At 40.6% G+C, this 12,985-nt stretch overlaps 1 protein-coding gene across 6 annotated transcripts in view; it reads left to right on the plus strand.

Annotated features, from left to right (window-relative positions):
- The window catches only part of XRCC5 (X-ray repair cross complementing 5), a 96,648-nt gene that overhangs the window by 67,595 nt on the left and 16,068 nt on the right, over nucleotides 1–12,985 (plus strand). The window lies entirely within an intron of this gene.

Consider the following 12,985-nt stretch of genomic DNA (forward strand, 5'->3'; position numbering starts at 1 on the left):
CCTTCTAGTTGTGGGATGTGGGACGCCACCTCAGCGTGGCCTGACGAGTGGTGCCATGTCCGTGTCCAGGATCCGAACCCTGGCCTGCTGCAGTGGAGCGCGCGAACTTAACCGCTCGGCCCCGGAGCTGGCCCCTCTCCGTTATCTTTCTTTTTTTTTTTTTTCATTTCATTGATTTCTGCTGTGATCTTTATTATGCCTTCCTTTTGCTTGCTTTGAATTTAATTTCCTCCTCTTTTTCTTAAGGTAGAAGCTTAGGTTATTGATTTGAAACCTCATTTCTTTCCTAATGTAGGCATTTAAAGCTGTACACTTTGCCAGTTCTTTAATTGCGCACCGTAAATTGTGATACATTGTGTTTTCGTATTTGTCCAGTTCAAATAGTTTCTAATTTCTTTTGTGTTTACTTCTTTGATCTTTGGATTATTTAGAAGTGTCTTGTTTAATTTCCAAATATTGGAGATTTCCCAAATTTCTTTGGGTTGTTGATTTTTGTGTGTGTGTGTGAAGAAGATTGGCCCTGACCTAACATCTGTGCCAATTTTGTATGTGGGAGGCTGCCAAAGCATGGCTTGACAAATGGTGTGTGGGTCTGTGCCTGGGATCCAAACCTGCAAACCCTGGGCTGCCAAATTGGAGCACAGTATCTTAACTACTTTATCACTGGGCTGGCCCCCTGTTGTTGATTTTTAATTTAATTCTTTTGTAATTGAAGAACATATTTTGAATGGCTTTAACCCTTTTAAGTTTATTGAGACTTGTTTTATGGCTTAGCATATAGTCTGTTCTCACAAATGTTCCATATGCCCTTTAAAAGAAGGTGTATTCTGCTGTTGTTAGGTTGAGGGTTCTGTAAATGTCATGTCATTTGGATGATAGTCTGTTCAGATCTGTATCTTTGTTGATTTTCTATCCAGATGTTCTCCATAGTGTGCTGAGTCTTGAAAGTTTTTCACCTTGAGACCCTGTGGGCTAGTGGGACCTTTATTATTTTTGCCTCACCTAGCTAAGCAAAAACTAGAGAGCCAAGTGAATTTCTACAGAGTACCAATAAAGAAAACATTGTCCATTCAGGCAATGGAGTGTATTTTAAATAAAGGTCTTCAAGTATTGAAGTTTTAAAAAAAAAAACTTAGATGCATGTATCACAGGATTATGTTTGTGATTCAGAATCCTCTGCTTGTGGGAGGAATTCATTTACATTAGTATGAAATGAAAAGAAATGAAAGCTTACTCAGTACAGGAAAAATTGTCAGATTTCAGGAACTTGTTAGAGCACAAGTTAGTTGTGAGAGTTGAAAGCCAATTTACATGTCAATGACAATAGGAATTTTAGTATATCAAGTCTTAGGTCAATGTTTATAGATTTGGAACATTTATAGATTCACTCTTCCCTCCTTTCATTTGTTTTTTCTTTGGTGCCATTTTTCTCAAGCACGAGTTTGTTTTGTTTGAGTCGCTATTTGTCTCATACATTGAGAAGAAAATATATGGAATAACTAAGGTTGAGAAGAAAATATATGGAATAACTAAGGTTGAATTATCCCATACTTGTCCCCATTTCTACCTACTCTTAGATAGACTATGATGAAGTCAGCAAGACTTATACATTGGAATTTTAAATATATGGAGTTATAGGGAGGGTTGAATCTACAAACCAAAGATGAGACTTGCCTGCAGCAAATCTGGTTCACATTAGTAGACTTTCCTGAGGACAGTAGGTGAGATTAAATAATTTCTAAGGTCCTTTTTAATCCTGCCTTTTAAGTATATGAGTAATAAACAGAAAGAAGTAGAGATGCAGAAAGAATAAAACAGGGTCAATGGCATAGAAATATTCTGAGTTTTACTATCAGTAAATCCAACCCATAAAAAAAAATCTTTCCATTTAGGACTCGTTAGAAATAGAAACAGTTGTTTATTGTCTACTTATATGGTAGCCTCTTACATGTTTAATTGCTCCTTAGGCTTCTCCTCATTAAAAAATAAGTACATGCTCATTGGAAAAAATTAAATGATAATCTGGTAGTATGTGAAATAAAAAAGGAGAAGTCTCCTCCTTCGTTGGCCACCTCTCTTCCGAACCCTCTCCATACGCATTCTCTATCTATCTTGCTTTCTCCCTTTCTCTTCATAGGAATAACCCTGTTAATTTCTGTTAATCTTCTAGGTTGTAGTCAAGATGGTTAATGGTTTTAAGGCATGGTAAATTGGAGTTATAGCCAATAGGCAGTACATTTTGGGAGAACTCCCCCTTTTCCCAGTGGGATCAAGCAACTTGATCTAAGAGGAGAAAAAAGAACTAAAAGAAAATGGGATGGGGCTAAGTCATACTTAGTCAGCAACAACAACAAAGGTGCCTGCGGGCACGTAGTCGTGATAGTGTTGGAAATGACGTCTCTCCACATGGACCTGCACACGTCTCTTACAGAGCCCGTTACTCTTTGTCTATGTATTTCCCCCTTCTGTAGAGCTTTATTTTAACCATTTCTATCTCTGTAAAAATTAAGGTGAGGAGTGGTGATTAAAAAGTTCTAGAATTTCCGTTCCCCTTAGAGATAACCAATACTGAATATGCAGTGTATGGGTATGAAGTGAAGGACCACAAAATGACATCTTCATTGCATAGGCTTTCAGAGCAGTGAACCAGTGAGCCTAGATCATTTGTCCGTCCATTCAGCAAACGGCCAGCATCCTCCTGTGTGAGAGAGTAAACAAATAAGCATATATATGTCAAATGGTGATAAGCACTTGTTTTAGTTTCCTGGGGCTGCTGTAACAAAGTACCACACACCGGCTGGCTTAAAACAACAGAAGTTTATTTTATCACAGTTCTAGAGGCTAGCAGTCCAAAGTGAAGGTGTCGGAACGATGCGTTCCTCTGAGGGAGAACCTAGTCCATGCCGCTCTCCCAGCTTTTGGTGAGAGCTGGCTGTCCCTGGTGTTCCTCGGCTTGCAGATGGATCACTTTAATCTCTGCCACGATCTTCACATGGAGTTCTCTCTGTGCATCTGTGTCCAGAGTTACCTCTTGTAACGACACCAGTCATGTTGGTTTAGGACCCACCCTGATGACCTCATCTTAACTTGATTACATCTGCAAGAGCCTGTTTCCAAATTAGGTCACATTCTGAGGTTCTGGGAAGGACGTGAATTTTGGTGAAACACTGTTCACCTCAAGACAGCACTACAGAAAATATTAAAACGAGCTAGTGGGATAGTGCATGCTCTGGGGAGATGGGCTTGTGATTTTATGTAGAAGATCAAAGAAGGCTCACTTTTGGGGTGTCATCTGAACAGAGAATTGAGGAAAGTGGAGGAGAGAGCCTGGTGGGTATCTCTGGGGACAGCTTTGCAGACAGAGGGAGCAGCGTGTTCATCTGAAGCAGAAGTGTATTTGGCTTCATCCAGGAGCATCAGAGAGGCCAGTGTGGCTGGAGGAAAGAAGTAGGAAAGGAGATCAGAGAGGTAGCTGGGGCACATGTCACGTAGGGCCTCCTAGACCTTTTTGCTTTTATGCTGAGTGAAATGGGAAACCACTGAAGCGTTCTAATTAGGTGATGATCTGATCAACTTCTGTTTTAAAAGGTACTCTGGCTGATATTGGGTAAGGTTGAAGTAGGCAGATGAGTTAGAGTTAGAAGGCTATTGTAGTAATCCAAGTGAGAGAGGTAGTGGTGGAGGTAGTGAGAAGCGGTCATATTTTTGATATGTTTTGAAAGTAGAATTGGCAGGTTTTGCTGATGGTTTGAATGTAAGATGTGAGAGAAAGAAACAAGTCAAGGATGACTCCCAAGATTTTTGGCCTGAGTAACTGGAAGGAATTGCTGTTCGCTGAGAAGGGGAAGATATATTGAGTTGGCTAAACAGGTCTGGACTTCAGGAAAAAGGTCTGGGTTATAAATACAAATCTGGGAGAAGTCACCATAGAGACAGTCTATAAAGGCAGGAGACTAGACGAGATCCTTGAGTAAGGGAGAGTTGTGGGATCTAGAGCACAGGATAACCTAGGTAGATGCACAGATAGTTCATGAAGGCAGCATGTAGCTATAGAGACAAGTGGGTGGCCACTGTGAGGAAGAGTTCATGGAGGAGGTTGGCATAACCAGAGCCGTGAAAGGCTGGATAGGAGAAGGCCCAAAGAAAGGGATCCTGGGTAAGGCAGCAGCCCAAGTGATGGGGCGTGCTTCTGCTGGGGTGCGAATGGGACTTCCGTCAGAAATAAGGGATTTTTGTCGCTGCTGTTTTGCCTCTGAAGTTTACTGTTGATGAGCATTTCTGCCCACTTTGTACCCATTTCTAATTCTCTTCTAATTTCTGATCATTTTCTAGATCTGTTTGTTTCTTCCTTTCCATACTACCACTATCCTAACTCAGGCTTTTATTACTTCACCATTGGACAGGCATAGCATCCTATCTTAATTGTGCTCAGAGTTCTCCTTGTTTAACTCATCACGTATGTTGGTACAGAGTTAGCAGATCTGATTATGGGTCAGCCCTTCTTAATCACTCCCTTGTCCTTGAAATTAGTCCCCATTCAAGGCTTTCTACAATCTGGTCCCACCGTACCATTCTGACCCATCTTCTACAGGTCCCTTCTGTGAACCCTGTACTCAAACAAACTGTATTCCTGCTGATAACCTTGTGACGTTGGCTTTCCTGCCTCTGTGTTTGCTCATGATATCCCTTCCACAAAGCATGTCCATTCTTTTTTCTCACCCCCCAGTCCTACTCTAGAGAGATGCTTGTGATTTAAGAGCTAGTATATCCTAGGATACCAATGCCCAGTAGTGGTTTTGTTGTAGTACGATTTATCACCAGAGATGCTGCTGCTAGTCTGCCATCAGTGGGACACGTAATCTCCATCTGTTTTTGTTCTCTGAATACTGCTGGGTAATAGCAATTTTTTTGTTTCCATTGTTGACTTTTACAAAGTAGCGCTTGGGAATAATAACAATTTGAATTTTTGAATTACAACAGAATTAATTCTCAGGTTCACTGGATCAATTCATAAATCTTAGCCCCATCAAAGAATAAGTAGAGAAAAATAATATCTCTGTACTTTGAGCCCTAGAATGTTATACAACTTTCTTCACAAAATCAGAAAAAGATAGAGGAAGAAAAAATGAAATGGGAAAAAAAGAAAGATCTGAGGGGTCCTTAAGGAAACATACCGTATAAACACAAGGCGGCATCATTATTTATCAATTTTTAGAAAGATTCATTACATGGAATACAGTTGTTTAGAAATATCTGGTACTTCGTATTTCCTTTTAAGAATGGCTCAAATTCTTGAGACATTGTAAAATGCTGTGTGCTGCCTCCCCTCCTCCATCATCTACGAAAGCACGTTAGCCAGTGACCGCCTGCTTCTCTCCTGGCTGAGGACTCTGCCTCACCACTCACTGTATCTATTCAACTGATACGTGAATTTCAGTTCCATTCAATTACCAACTTTTAATTGGATCCCATTGCCAGATCGGTCTCCTGTTCCAGAGTGTTTCCTCTTGGCTGCACTGTTACTATGGCTACTTGGTTCCTTCTGCTCACTTCTTGCATTCCTTTGATGACTTCCACCCAGGTATGAAGCTAGACAGATACTGTAAAATTGCTACAGTACCAAACACTGTCATCTTGCCTTCTGCCTCCCTCCTGCTGCCTATCTGGAATGGGATCAAGTCTAGATGGTAAGGTTCTTAATTCTTCTATATCATTTTTATTTTAGTAAGCTGTGCCAAGTTTTAGAATTCTAGGTCTTTTGAAAATTGTGGAGACCCTCTTTTTCTGCTCTCTCCCTACCCCCACCCCAACACATACTGCCAAGCGTATGACATATAACATAAGCGAGCCAAAGAAATCACTTTCTCATTTGATGAGAAAGTCTTTCTTTAGTTTTCTTTCTTATGTTAGCATCATGTCTCAGTTTTGCACTTTAAGTGCACTCCTTCCTGGAATTGAAGAAATTACTCTGAGTGGATGTTCTTTGGTCTTTAGTTAATTGCTGTATGCCCTGTAAATATTAAGTGATAATCTCCAGATTTTGTGAGACATGTTTAGTGGGTTAAATTGGATGTTTTGATAAAAAGTTAAAAGACCATAGAATGCCACGGAACCCACCCATTGAACAGGACGCTTAAAATTTTCCAGCTGACTGGGGAACAGATCTGGTCTTACATCCACGTTATTTAAGATGAGAAATATTATTCATCCAGAATGAAAAAGACGTGTCATAATGTTCTCTTACATAAATTGAGTTTGCAACCATTGGGCTAACTGGATGCCATTTTTCTAGATTCTCATTAGCTAATGCTATCACCTTTTCTCTAGAGTGAGCTAAGACCAAGAGACCTTCCGTGTCATTCTTCCTGTGGCTACAAAGTAGGACTAACACAGTTAGCTCAAATAAAAACAAAAATAAAACGAGAGAGATCTTATAGTCTGCAGGAATGGATTCTGCCAATAAAGACTTTGCATTTGCTCTGCTCCTTGTGCCTGGGGTTTTAATTTAACACATCAATGAAAAGGCAGCATTTAAAAAGGGGGGAAAACACCCAGCAGGACTTACTTTTATTAGTGCAATTTGTAGGAAATTACTACATTTAATGAGAAAATCGTTAAGCATGAAAAAATGGGCTGTGACTAAACTTGTGGAGCTTTAACAGTAAGGTTTTAATTGACTTTTTTAGTTATTGGTAAGAAAAATAATAATAAACAGCCCGGGCAGTGTCTGTGGAGGTGGTCAGCACTTTATGTACCTTAGTTCAATTTCCTGTGCTGCTGCTCACGCATCATGTTATGGCGCTGGTGTTCTCCTCTGTGTCTTATCTATTGACTTTCTCTGTTCTTGAAAGGGAGGCAGGTAGCTTCTCTCTGCTAGATGAGGAAGTCTGGGGCAGAGGGTCTCTCGGAACAGTTTTTGAAAGGGGGCAGGACAGGGAGGAGGCAAGCACAGAACAGAACTGTGTCTGCTTCACAGGCCAGCTGCTGAAAAGCAAGACAACATTTCATGTCATTTTCAGGTTAATAAACCTTATACTTTTTTCCAAGTTCTCGGTTTCTTTTGTTGCCACCCAGTGATTTCCTTTTTCCCCGACAAGAATATTTCGCTAAAGACTGCAAAACTTAAAACAGGAATACCAGACCAAGGAGCACAGACATTCAGGCCAGGTTCTTCCTGGGATCTTAGATCCAAACTCTTTTGAAAGTGGAATCAGAAAGGATTTTTAAGAAATAAATCAACGTATTTTTGTCATTTAGAGGAAAAATATTTAGGATACCTTCTTTTTGCGTTTAACTTTTCAGAAGTGTATTTGACATCTGAAAGGACGTGAGCACTGTGAGAAGGGTTCATTCACGTCTGGTTCCTCTGCTTTGTCATCACGGTCCACACAGTTGTGTGGCACTGTGTGCAGTGCTTCACTGTGTTAAACCTGAGGAAGGGGAAATGTGTGTAACTCTGAAGATGTTTCAAGTAGAAGTGAAAATTATGTTTTTTACATAATTCTGTTTTTATAGAATTACAACTTTTAAAAAATTTAAATGGCTAGGAAAAGCTTTAAATATACTTGTGAACCTTTTCAGTGACTTTGAATTGAATTTTATTGTATCCTACCTCACTACAAAGAAGAAAAGAAGAAAACCTATGCATTTGCTCGTTCCTTATTATTTAAATTAAAGAATACCTTGTTCATTTCTGTCTCTTGGAAGTATCCCTCCCGTGCATAAGATGGGGCATCCACCTCTGTAGGTTCATCATAACACACTGTGCCCATGGCCCCTGGTCCACTCCTCGCCCTTCCCCTGTGTGCGCTGGATCTGCAGGGAGGAGGGAGGCAGAGCTGGTCTCTGCAGTTGCATTTCCCAGGCTTTCACATCTCCTGACTTCCTGCTGGGTTCAGCCAATGAGAGACCCTGGTGGGAAATAAGGAGGGAGGCAGAAGCCGGGGTATTTCTCTTTCTCCATTTCTGTGTTGGGCAGTATCTCTGGTCCTCCAGGGCTGCCGCTCTCATCACAGCCCTCTGAGCTCTGGTTATGCCTTTCTTTTTTCTTTTCCTTTCCTTGTACTGCCAAGGGATGCTAAGAGCTACTCGCTGTTGCTGATCTCTGGGTGACAGCACTGTTCTCAGTTGGCTTTACAGCTCTTCACCACCTGTGTAACAATTGCCTGCATTAAATTTCCTGTGTTAAATATTCAGAGAGATTTCTGTTCTTCTGGTTGGACCCTGACTGATATACACATAGCCTCTACCCACAATGGCTGATTTATGTCTTAGAGTAAAGAGACATAAGGAAGCCTGTTTGTGATCCGTTTCTGTTTCAGTTGTCTGTGTTAAACCACAGACTTGATTTCTTATCAGGCAAATGTTTCTTGGAAGTTTCTAGTTTAAAACGGTGATCATAATTTACATGTGGATTTAATTGGTGGCAAACTGGACTACTTGCTTAGAGTTTTGTTTGCTGATAGATAGTATTCCTTTTTATTTCTTAATGACTGACTTGACCATATACTTATTTAAGTGCTTGATTTTTATTGTCACTTTTTTATTTTGTTTTATAAAGATGCCATTGTCGTTGGCTATGTAAATCTGTTCCTAACATTTTAGAAATAATTTAACTGCTAACATCTGCAAAATGTGCACCTCTTCATGAGGTAAAATTCACACGAGGCACTGAGTTAGTGAGAAGACTTCAATTGGGAAACATCTTGAATGATGCCTGGGTTCAGCAAAATCGTTTGAGATGGCTTTCCAATCCTTTCTACATACTATGTGACAGATGAGTGAACCTACTGCTTTTTTGGCTCTGTGTGATGGAGGGGAAAAACCTGCAATAAATGACTTCCTTTCACTTTGTTGGAAACATCTTTGCAGAGGACAGGGGGAGTAGTAAGTAAGTGTGAAGTTGGGCTGACAGGCGTGTGGCCTTGGGGGTTTTGGCTGCTGTGTCTGTGCAGCAAGAAGGGAGGTGATTCATTCTCTAGACTGTGGATGCTGTCGAATGTTTTCTCTGGAAAGGAAAAGCGAATGTTTCAGATTAACCAAGAAAACTCTCCCATTTTCCTCTTGCATAACACTTCAGAATCTGGATTGCATTTTTGGTATAATACTGAAGTATTATTATATCGAGACTCTGTGTATCAGCAATCTGTACTCAGGTAAGATGCTAGGTTGGTATATAATGCCCATATTTAAAACCTCAAAATCCAGAGCAGACGTTTCTGAAATCCAGAATAGACTCCTTGAGATAAGTGATGACCCTTGCTTGACTTACTATCCCAAGATGGATGGCCCTTCCAGTGGCCATTTTTTATATTAGCTTCTAATGAATATTATTGAGCCTCTGAATAATTCTGAAAAGCATTTTGGTGAGTTATAATTGGGGCTGTGATTTACTGAGTTTGAGGACTGACAGGCCATTCCTTAGCTCTGTAATTGATGTAGAAGCAGAGGAAAGCACCCTGATGATGAGCATTTCCTTTATGGGGAGCAAGGAGGAAGTGGGAGTCAAAAGTGTAATCCAGCCAAAGTAGAATATTATTTTTGTCAGCCATTTCTGCATTTTACTTTTATTAAAAATGGCAGGGAAATGTGAAATGCCACCAAACTTTGGAAGAGAAATCCCTTGTGCACATCCCATTCTCATATTCGGTATGTTAAAGCATAATCCATCACAGCTATTTGCTGGTGTTAAATAGTTCATTACAGTCAGTGAACCACAAAATAGTCTAGACAGAGGGACAGAATTCAGAATCATGGACCAGATGCACAGCCCATGTAACTGATTATTCCTAAAAGGGCAAATTCTGGTTCTTTGTATTCATTGGGTTTATTGGCGGTTTGGATATGTTTATCTACCTGTGTTCCTGAACCTTCTGGAGGAAAGGACAGAACAGTCTAACATGTACATAAGAAAACTAAATCCCGATAGGCCAACAGATACGTAAGGACTTCGATCTTAAATAGAAACTGGGTGCTGAGGCGCCCGCTTCCTTTTCTTTGTATCCCTTCTTTCCCACGTCATTACTGCAAATCGATTGTTGGCTTTTGCATTTGCTTTATTTTATTCTCTTTTGAATATTTTTCTCTGTAAGATGGCAACTGTGTGTGTGTGTATGTTCCATCTTATTTTAAGATAAAAATGTGTCAGGAAGCTGTGTTTTTTGCAAAGCATTTCAGTACCTGTTCAGTTGCCACATGGCCTCCCAGGTCCAAGGACTCCCTAAGTTTCAGTCCTTCATCTCTTGTGTTCTTCATACTCTTCCCTGCAGTCTTTATGTAATAATGGTAGGTGATATGACTTATGTAATGCTCTGTGACAGAGCAGACAGCTCTCCGCTTCACGTAATCTCCTCTCCTGGTATCCGTGCTCCCATGTCCTCCTGGTTTTCTCCTGTCTCCCTGACCATTCCTCCTTCGCCTCCTTTGTCTGCTCCCCTGCCTCTCTCTGCCCAGCCTCTAAGTGTTGCAGCTCCTTGAAGGCTTGGTCTTGAACCCTTTTTTCCTACACTTGCTAAGGAGCCAAGCTCCATGCTGCCTCAGGACCCTCACACATACTGTTCTTTCTTCTTGGAACCCCCTTCCCTCCAGCCTTTTCCTGACTAATTCCTGCTCCTTTTTCTTCCCCTACTCCTGTCCAGGGGCTCCACATACTGGGCTACTGGCTTTTCTTCAGACACGCCCTGTGCTTTCCCACTTCAGTTCTTCATATTTTTGCTCATTCTGTTTCTGCTGTATGATGGCAAATTCTGTTTTTCATTGCCCAGCCAAAAAGCCATGTTAATTCATAAAGCTTTCTTATAATCACCAAAGATTTTTAAAAATTGAGATCGGTTGACATATTTCCATAATACTCATGGGCCTCTTCACATTTACCTCCTGTTCTTACTTTTGTGTGTGTGTTATATCCCCTATGAGACTGTAAGCTCCTCAGTTGCAAGGATCTTATCTTCACCTTAATTGTATCTCCCTTAGGACATAGCATAGTGTCTTTTATGTAGCAGTGACACAATAAATATATACTAGGATAAATTAATGAAAATCACTAAATCAAGCAAAGAGAAACATTTATGTTATAGTTTGCTAAGATTCCCCATTCTTACTTCAAAGGAAATGAGAAACTTGGAGTCTCTGGGATTACCATTGGCCTATAAAAGCTCTTATTTGTGCCCAGATATGTAACTCTGAATGAGCTTTCTATCAAACTATCTGAGAAAGTAGGCTGATATAAGTGGTATAGGAAATATCAAGCATGCCTGTTACTTCACCTTCCAGGCTGAAGAAAGGAGATAGTTTCTGTTGCTTTGAGCTTGTTGGTTTTCTGCTCTGCCTACTAATCAGGGTGGTATTATTTACCTTGTTTAAAAAGACCCATCTGAACATTCTTTCTCTCTTTTGAATGGCTGTGGGGTATTAATTCCTGATGCAGGATACATTGGTAAAGATTTCTGAAATTGCAAGCTTGTCTTTCTTTAATCCCTTGGGTTTGTTAAGTACTTTATAATAATGGAGATCCTAATCTCCTAGTTGGTAGAAGAGATGAAGTGGTTACTAGGGATATTTTTCTCTTGCTGCAAAATTATCATATTAGAAAATACTTCATCCAGTTTTTTAATCCTTTCTACATGCTGCAGAATCCTTGGGAAATAAGTTGATGGCACCGAGTTTCATGTCTTTCATAAGGCATTGAGCGATGCTCAGGTCACTGATTCAGTTAGTGGCCTTTGAGGGCGAGCCTTGAAAGTGATTTTCATTAGTATTGTGTACACACACATTCATAACTATTAGAATGCTCAGATGAGGCCATGATTGTGACGGACATGCAGTCTTAGAATATCTTGACCATTCAGCATAAATTGCTGAATAGCCAGATAGCGAGTGGTTTCAGAGGACAAGTAAGAGGGAGCCTTTTGGCCGTGAATGTGCACATCTCCTTGGTTTTTCTTCTGCATAGATTGTAAGGGTCAGTTTTGATGTGCTCAGCAGCCTAAGTTCCCTGATGCCTGCATGTTTCTATTTTCCTCTGCCTTTTGTCATACTGAAGAATTGCTTGTTTGTGAGGCAGCCTCAAGTCACAACCCTCCTTGAAAACAGTAACATTATTAATATTTTTCCTCTTTCTGTAGCGTTTATGACATTGCTTGCGGACAGTTATTGTTTATTAAGTATTCATTGCTTGGAGAGTGCTGAGTGACATAGGGAATATTCAGGTTCAGCTAAGGGCAGAAGATGTGTAGCAAGGATTTCTCATTCTAAAGGGATGTTATTAAATTAAGGTGAGTGTTGGTCTTTGCTAATTTGACCTGGGACTGGTAGAAGATGGCATATCCCTGGCTCATTGCTTTTCCCTGTCTGGCACTGTTTGACAGTTACCCTGAGTGGAATTAGAGGGGGGTCAAGAGGGTCTGTTCTCTATGACTGTATCAGGAAGGGCAGTTTGAATAACGCAAATGGCCCTTAAATTCTGGGTGGAAAGTCAAACGCAACAGCAACAATTTTTACAAACAAAAACAGCTTAGTGTTTGAAATTCCGAAAGGAACATTTAGCTATAATTCTAAACACTTTAAAAGTTAAATTTTATTTATTGGGGCTGGCCCCGTGGCCGAGTGGTTTAAGTTCACACGCTCTGCTTTGACGGCCCAGGGTTTTGCCTGTTCAGATCCTGGGTGCAGACATGGCACTCCTCATCAGGCCATGCTGAGGTGGCGTCCCACATAGCACAACCAAAGGCACTCACAACTAGAATATACAACTATGTACTGGGGGGCTTTGGGGAGAAGAAGGAGAACACAAAAAAAAGATTGCAGCAGATGTTACTTCAGATGCCAATCTTTAAAAAATATTTTTCTTTTTTTGAGGAAGAATTAGCCCTGAACCAACATCCACCGTCAGTCCCCTTTTTGCTGAGGAAGATCGTCCCTGAGCTAACATCTCTTCCCATCTTCCTCTACTTTATATGATGGACGCCTGGCACAGCATGGCTTGATG

Source organism: Equus przewalskii, chromosome 5, assembly GCF_037783145.1.
Source record: "Equus przewalskii isolate Varuska chromosome 5, EquPr2, whole genome shotgun sequence".
NCBI lineage: Eukaryota > Metazoa > Chordata > Mammalia > Perissodactyla > Equidae > Equus > Equus przewalskii.